The following is a 7,828-nucleotide window of genomic DNA, read 5'->3' as shown; positions in this document are numbered from 1 at the left end:
GCACATCACAAGAAGACAATCCCAGACCAGAATCCACAGAGTCCTGGGGCCAGGGTGCATGCATTGAATCTGCTGTTCGTCTGAGTCCACTCCCTGGAACATTGACCCTTTTGGCCTTGAGGAGGCTCAATCAGGAAAGACTCATTTCACAGTGGACACTGAGCAGGGACAACAGAGATTACAGCTGCCAGCAACTATTGGCAGGCAGGCAGGCAGGCAGGCTGGCTGGCTGGCAGGCAGGCAGGCAGGCAGGCAGACAGGCAGGCAGGCAGGCAGGCAGGAAGGAAGGAAGGAAGGAAGGAAGGAAGGAAGGAAAGGAGGGAGGGAGGGAGGAAAGAGGGAGGGAGGGAGGGAGGAAATGTGAATGGATGATGGATGGATGGATGGATATGTGGGTGGGTGGAGCGTGGATGGATAGATGGATGGATATGTGAATAGATGGATGGATATGTGAACGAATGGATGATGGATGGGTGGATGGATGGATGTGTGGATAGATAGATATGTGAATGGATGGTGGACGGATAGATGGATGGATGGATATGTGGGTGGACGGATGGATGTGTGGACAGATAGATATGTGAATGGATGGCGGATGGATGGATATGTGGGTGGGTGGACGAACGAATGGGTGGGTGGTGAGTGAGTGGATTCTATGGGTCAGGGATGCTCCATAGATGGGAGCCCAAACACTGGAAAGATGTTTCATGATAATGGTGGACAGAAGACTAGTAAAAATTGCCTCCAGGTAGCAAGATTGCTTATGAATTTAATTTCCTTCTTTCTGCTCTTCCATATATAACAAAATGGGAAAAGCTCTACCGAGCAGAACTCCTCCCAGGGAATGCACAACTAGTTGGGAAGAATACTTTGCTAAACCACTGGGGCACAGGCAGGAGAAATGAGACCCTCGGAGCACACTTGAGTCTCAGCATGGTGGCTCCACTGCCCTGTCAGGCGGGCCTTTTAAGTTCAGGCTTTATCTCTGCTGAAGAGGACCTGGTCACTTTGTGAGGAAGCTGAGGATGCAGAGAAGAGCTGTGGGCAGAGAAGAAGGGGAAGAAAAGATGTGTCTGCAGGGATGTTTGAGGCCATGTAAACAGCAGGCATTTATCATTCATAGTTCTGGAGGCTGGAAGTCCAAAGTCAAGGTGCTGGCAGATCCAGTATCTGGTGAAGGCCCACTTCCCAGTTTGCAGAAGGCCACCTTCTCGCTGAGTACTCACATGATAGGGAGAGAGAGACACTAATCCCATCATTGGTTCCACCCTCATGGCTCCATCCAAATCTAATCACCTCCCAAGGACCTCACCTCCAAATAACATCCCACTGGGGACTAGCGCTTCTACATAAGAATCTGGTGGGGGGAGACATGTTCAGTCCATAGCAACATCTCTCCTCTGTTACTTTATGAAATCATCAATATGGACAAAAAATAAAACCACCAAGTTCAGAGCTTGCCTGGATTCCTGTAGAAGCCACATCCCCACATCGATATGCACTTTGTGTGATGCGGGAGGGCACTGTTTTCAGCACAGACCTGCATCTTTGCAATTTTCTGTCAGGTGGAAATAGCACATCTTGAGGAAGGGATGCCTTGATCTGGTTTGTACAAAGTCACCTCCCTTCGTGTGGGCACAGACAGACCCAATAGCCTGGCAAGGGAACGCCCAAACATCCAGATTCCATCCTTTCCAAGTTTTCTACAGGATAAAAAAAAAAGAGAGATGAAAAGTCAAAGAAGTTAGTAGTCCCCTTCAGGCATGTTGAGCATTCTGGAACATTCCTGAAACCCCAGTCCCTGATCCTCCAAGCATTACAGTTCTTGAAAATATCCCCAGGCCTCAGCCGTGTTTCCGAGTAACATGATCCCAGTTTACCCAGGTGTTCCTTGCCACAGAGTGGGAGCCCTGCCTTGCCCATCCCACGGTCCTACCCTGAGCTGCTGGGCTCTGCCTCAAGGCCTATGGTGGCTCTGCCCAGGCCATGTGCCCCAACTTTCCTGGTCATCAGAATCCCTCAGGAATTTTCTTGAAATCCCTTGTAAGCCTGGCTCTGCAGGTCTACAGAGGTCCCTGGGCATCTATACTTTTTAAAACTCTCCAGGTATTTTCAATTCATGATAGGATGGAGCTACGGGTCCCCTTGACTACCTGGACAGCCTTTGTCCCCATGGTGGATGTGTGCGTGGCACCCTAGGACCTGTGCATCATGGCTAGGTGGGGAATTCTGAGTTGACAGATAGAAGCTCAGAAAGCCTCCGCCCCTCTGAACCTTCAGGTCAGACCCCCACCCTATTCCTTGCTCAAGTCTGTGCCTCTGAGGAAATGAAGAGGAGGGGCTTCCCCAGCCCTGCCCCTTGCCTGGGATCCAAGTCCTGGGTTTTTCCTGTAGCTCTGAGGGCCCCCCCCCCCCCGCCCAGTGCTTGACACCAGCAGGAGAGCGGGTACAAGCTCCTGCCTTCATCAGGGGGACCCTGAGCCATCACGGTGTGAACAGAGAACAAAGACCAGGCCCGGGAGGAGCCATGACAGAGCCAGACTTCCAGGAGCTTTAGGATGGAGGGATGCCTCCAACATCTGCACGGCTGACTCACAGATGGGGCACGGAGAGCATCTCTGCCCAGCCTCTCCAGGGGCTGAGCTCCCATCCTACAAGTGCTTGGATGAAGAGGACAACCCACCCAGAAGGGGGGATCCAGGAGAGTTTAACAAAGGGGGCTGTTTTAGAAGGTGTGAACAGAGAAAAGGGAAACCAGTGGAGGAGGAGGGACAAACCCAGGGCCCCCGGGGCTGGCAGCAGTGGGTGGGGAGACATCACATCCCCGGATTGGAAGGGGCCAGAACAGGATGAAGCTGGGCTGTAGAAGAGACCACTCCAAGGAAGCCTCCCCCTCTGGTGGAGGAACGAGCAGCAGGGACAGATCCCTCAGCCTCTATCTTCCTGCCCAGACACTCCCATCGCTCAAGCCCAAGCAGAAGCCACAGGACAGGGAGGACAAGGGGCCTCCTGTAGCCAGTGCAGGTCAGCGCCTGGGCACAGGGCTGGGAGAGGATGGTGGTGCATCTTCAGGATATCGGTGGTGGCAGGGAGTGCTGCTCTCCATGACCTGTCAAATCCACTCATGGGCAGAATTTGGGGAAAGCTAAGTCCTGCCTCCAGTGGCTTCAGGATGGGGAGCTGCCTGCACATTTGCAGGAGCTCACAAATGCAGCCGATTCATGGGTGAGCACACATGTGGAACTGCCCATCAAGCTTCTCAGTCAGATTGGACATGTTAAGTGACAATTGCCCCCAGTGCACAGGGCAGGTCTTTGGATGACAAACCCAGGCAGGAATAATGAGACGGTGTGGGCCAGCATTCAGGAGGATGAATGGGTTTTCCTTCCAAGTGCAGGGCCAGATAAGCACCTGCCTCCCAGGTGATTGGGCTCCACCTCTGGGTGCTGCAGAGGGTGGCCGCCCACAGTGGTCCCCAGGAGAGCCGGACGGAGGCACAGATGCTGGCTTATCAGCCCACAGTTCAGCCCAGGTAGGCGGGGACCCCAAGAGTGGCCAAGGAGCTTTGCTGGACATTTTGGAAGGACATGAGAACCAGATGGGGCTGATCAAGCTCCGCAGGTCACTGGCAGAGAGCTGTTTGCTCCTGCAGGAAGGTGCATCCCGGGGAATGAAGTGCCAGGCCGGTGCACGCACACATGTGTAGCCCGTGAAGACGTGACCACTGTGATCAGTGCCCACGTAGACACAGAAACAGCCACTTCCTTTGTAGTTTTCTGAGTCATCGCTTGACCATCTTGCCCATCTTAACTGGGAGCATAGAATCTTCTTCTCGAGGCCTCCCTCACTAATGTGAATTGTCCAAGAACCTCGGCACTTACATAGCCCAAAGGATTCCGTGTTACTTCCTTGTGGAAGCCAGAGGGGACCAGACTGCTCTCAATCCCTGGAGAGCCCCATGTTTGACTAAAGCTATTTCTGTTGCCACCACAGGGTGTCACTGTTGAAGACCAGGCCTGCACATCCCTGACCCCCTGCCTGCTCGAGTCCCCGCAGTCATCCTATGCTTGGGCTCCAAAGGGCATGTGCATTCAAGAGCATGTCACATTCCCCATCAGGAGCTCCTGCAGGCTAGTTTGGCAGGACCAGCTCCTTGTCACCTTCAGCTCAGCTGGTTAGCCTGGAGGTGGGCCCCCTTGAGTGCTATGGGTCCTTAGTGCCCTCTTTTGTCTATGAACCTCAGTTGGAACCATCCCAATCCATCAGAGAGTCTCCCAAGGTGATCAGCACTCCTATTCTCTTGCCCCCAGGAGGCTCCTTGCTCCTCCCCAGCAAGCAGCTCATCAGGGGTACTGGAGGGAAAAATACCATCCAGCCACAGGAGGTTCCATTATCCATTCCCTCCCAAGGCTGCTCATCTAACCCTCTCCCTACATGGCCACTCTCTTTAACCATATTGTCAGAAAAGCAGATTGCACCTTCCAGCGTTCACAGCAATAAAAAGGTAACATTTCTCCTGTCTGACACCCCACCAGGTAGAGCAGATTCTGCCACTGACAATAGTTGCTCGAATCCAGAGTCCTGAGAGTGGGACCTTGAGTGTGAGGGGAAGAAGGAGTGGGGACGCGGGAGGGGGAGAGGAGGAGGAACAGGCTCCCCTTTCCTCCACTCAGGACCAGACTAGTGGGAAAATTTTGAAACAGAAGAAATGGGACTTTGTCCGTCCCCCTCCTCCCTTCGGCAGCTTTGTTTGTCCCCACACCCCCTTACCCCAAGCTCCCCAGGAGAGCATCCACCTTCATAGTGCCCTGCGATCCCAGCCACATCCCCAACAGGTCCTGTCCTCTCAGTGCAGCTCATTCCCTTTTGGGTGTTAGCAGGAGGACATGCTGAACAAATTAATTCACACTAAAGTGAGGGTGGCTGATAGATGGCTAACGCTCTAAGAGCTATGAGCATTTTCTAAAAAGGTGATTCCAGCATCTAATTATTCACTAACCAGTGAGCATCACACCCGTGCCAAAGCAAAAGAAACATGGGCACTGTGTGGGGGATTCCTGGAGGGGGGCATGGAGCAAGTACTCTAGAGCCACCCCTCAACACTGCTCCCACTCTTCCTAGGCTTCTTCCTCCTCTAGCTCTCTGAACTAAATGTGTCTGTCCTGGCCCCCTTTGAGGATAGGGGGCCCAGGTGGGAGTGGTGGGAAGGTGGCCCTGGACTGAGGCCCTACAGGACTGAACTCTGGGAAAGTCAAGTGGGATCCCGGAGAACTTACCAGAATTGCCCCCTGTGGAACCTGAACTTCCCCAGCACCTTCCCGAGATCCTCATTGCCCCCACAGGACCCTCTGGCTTCAATGAAGTGAACTTGGCCAGAGTTGAGTCACCAAGGGCCAGCATTTGGTGACCAATTTGCAATTGTAATGCCCCACTGTATTAGTCCGCTCTGTTGCTTATAATGATTAATACCTGGAACTGGGTAATTTGTAAGAAAACAAAATGCATTGCTTACAGTTTCAAAGGCTGGGAAGTCCACAGTCCAGGGAACATATCTGGTGATGGTCTTTGGTGGTGGCTTAACAGCAATGCAGGGGTCTCACATGGCAGAAAATAGCAGAGCAGAGACAGAGACTCTCATGTGCTCTCCTTTTAAAGCTCTCAGAACCATGCCCCTGACCACTATTATTAATCCATCCACTATGACATGGTCCTACAATCTCATCACCTCTTCAAGGCTCCACCTTTCAATTATCATAGGATTTCCCACCCTCAACAGTTACAGTGGGGATTAAGTGTCCAATATATGAACTCTGGGGACACAACTGAATCAACCCACAGCACCCGCCCTTACCTGTCAGTAGGGTCCAAAGCAGACACAGCCTGCCTCTTCCCATGGAGGAACCCCCACGGGGCTCATGCCTCTCAGCAACCCAGGAAGCCGAGTCCTTCCCGGCATCCTGTGGACACACTCAAAGCCTCGGAGATGGACCTGTGGACCCTGCAGGAGCAGGGGGGGCCTATATTGGGGGGAACTGCTGTGTCCTCTGGCCATCCCACCCGCCGGCTCTGCTACCTCCTCTTCAGCGGTCACCAGGAATGGACAGAGCTCCTGCTTATGCAGGGGCTGTCCTGGGCCTCTGCAGCCCACCTGACACTCTTCTCTTGTACCTTGGCAAGATCCAAGCCCAGACATCACCCCCAGATGCCTTCCCTGAGCCCCAGTCCAGAGGACCCCGTCATTCCCTGTGGCGTCACTGTTTCACTGTCTTCCCTGCCATCATCACGCCCCTTCTCACGCGAACGTTTACTTCTTGACGTGTTCTCTCAGTCGAACACTCCGTGAGGCAGGGGCTCAGTGCTGTGCCCCAGCCCTTCACACGGTGCCCAGCATATAGTAGGTATTCAGTAAATATCTATCTACAGATTGAATGAAGGGACCCCCGGCAGAGACCAAGAGTGGGGTAGAGGTGGAGATGTGACACCCTCGGCTTTGGTTCCCTCCGCAGGTTTGGGGAGCTGCTGGGGGAAGGCGATTCTGCTGGGTGCCACCCCCGGGTGTGGGGCCCCGCAAGGTGTGGTTCCAGAGCCCCACTGCCTATTTAAACCAGCTCTACCGCCGAGAAGCTACAAGGCCTCAGACAAGCAATTCACCTTCTAGGGCTGATGATGGAGCCTAAACCCACGTGGGACTGCCTGCCGGGGAAAATCCCCACGATCGCCACCGAGCGGGGAAGCACTGCGCCCCACTGTGGGAAGACACTGAGGCCTGTTAGTTGCACTTTGTTCTAATTAGCCAGCTTCTCTGGAGCCGGCCTTCCAGGATGGTAAGCCCTGAGTGCCCCCAGGAGAGGAGGGCCATGCCCACCCCCACCCACCTGCAAGGCCAGAGCTGCTCTGCTCTTGGATTGATGGGTCAGCAGCTCAGGGCTCTGGAAAGTTCTCTGGCCTCGCTCTGCAGCTGGACCCAGGCAATGTGATCCAGGACAAGCCTGCTAACCACTCAGCCTCTGTGTGGTCAGGTGAGGGCCAGCCTCCCTGGTTCCTTTCCATGGTCCCCGTCCTGGGTTCAGCCTGCTCCTCCGCCCTCCCCCCACAGCCCTGCTGAGGGACTCGCAGCCAGTTCTTCATAGGTCTGTGTGGCTGAGGTGGTCAGCACTGGCCTGTGGCTGCCGCCCACACCTCCCTGAGGGCCTCTGAGCCCAGCAGACTCTGACCAGGCTGCTTCTGGGGACAGGATGGGGGAGGAGGGCAGCTGCTAACTTCTCCCAAGTTCCCACCACCCTCTGCCCCTCAGGCCACCTGAGGCTTCTGGTCACACAAAGGCCCTACCCCGGCCACAGGTCCCAATCAGGAATCTTCCTTTTCCATTCTGACCCCCTGCTCCTAGAAGTCGCCATCGCCATCCTCAGCCCCCTTTTCTGGGCACCTGGCTCCCCACATTGACCTCAGGCCTCGTGTGGGATGGCCCGTGGGGGCTCGCTTCCCTTCCCTCTCTTGCACCTTCCTTCACAGGCATTCTGCCCCTGCCCCTAGCATGACTGCAGACCTTCATCCCTGCCTACAGCCACTGAGTCAACACATTGAGCACCTACCTCATGTCAGGCACAGTTCAAAACCCTGAGAATGCAGCCATGAATTAGACACAGCCAAGCTCCTGGACCAGACAGTTCCTGAAGTCCACTCGGGTCTGTTCAGCTCAACTAGTAGCACCTTCACTGATAACACTACAGGCTCCTTAGGGGGCTCATCCTCTTGTGCCCATTTTCACATGCAACAAAAGCCTCAAGAGCATGGGCTTTGTCCTCTGACTGATCTGGGTTCGGGTATG

At 54.4% G+C, this 7,828-nt stretch overlaps 1 long non-coding RNA gene across 1 annotated transcript in view; it reads right to left on the bottom strand.

Moving 5' to 3' along the window:
- Positions 1–864: 864 nt before the first annotated feature.
- LOC134365250 (uncharacterized) overlaps positions 865–7,828 on the bottom strand; it is a 28,081-nt gene continuing 21,117 nt past the window's right edge. The window contains exon 3 of the long non-coding RNA XR_010021973.1: positions 865–1,703. This is a non-coding gene — a long non-coding RNA (uncharacterized LOC134365250). The remainder of the gene's footprint in view (positions 1,704–7,828) is intronic.

The sequence above is a fragment of the Cynocephalus volans genome, chromosome 16, assembly GCF_027409185.1.
Source record: "Cynocephalus volans isolate mCynVol1 chromosome 16, mCynVol1.pri, whole genome shotgun sequence".
Taxonomy (NCBI): Eukaryota; Metazoa; Chordata; class Mammalia; order Dermoptera; family Cynocephalidae; genus Cynocephalus; species Cynocephalus volans.
This window is presented reverse-complemented; position numbering and strand designations above follow the sequence as displayed.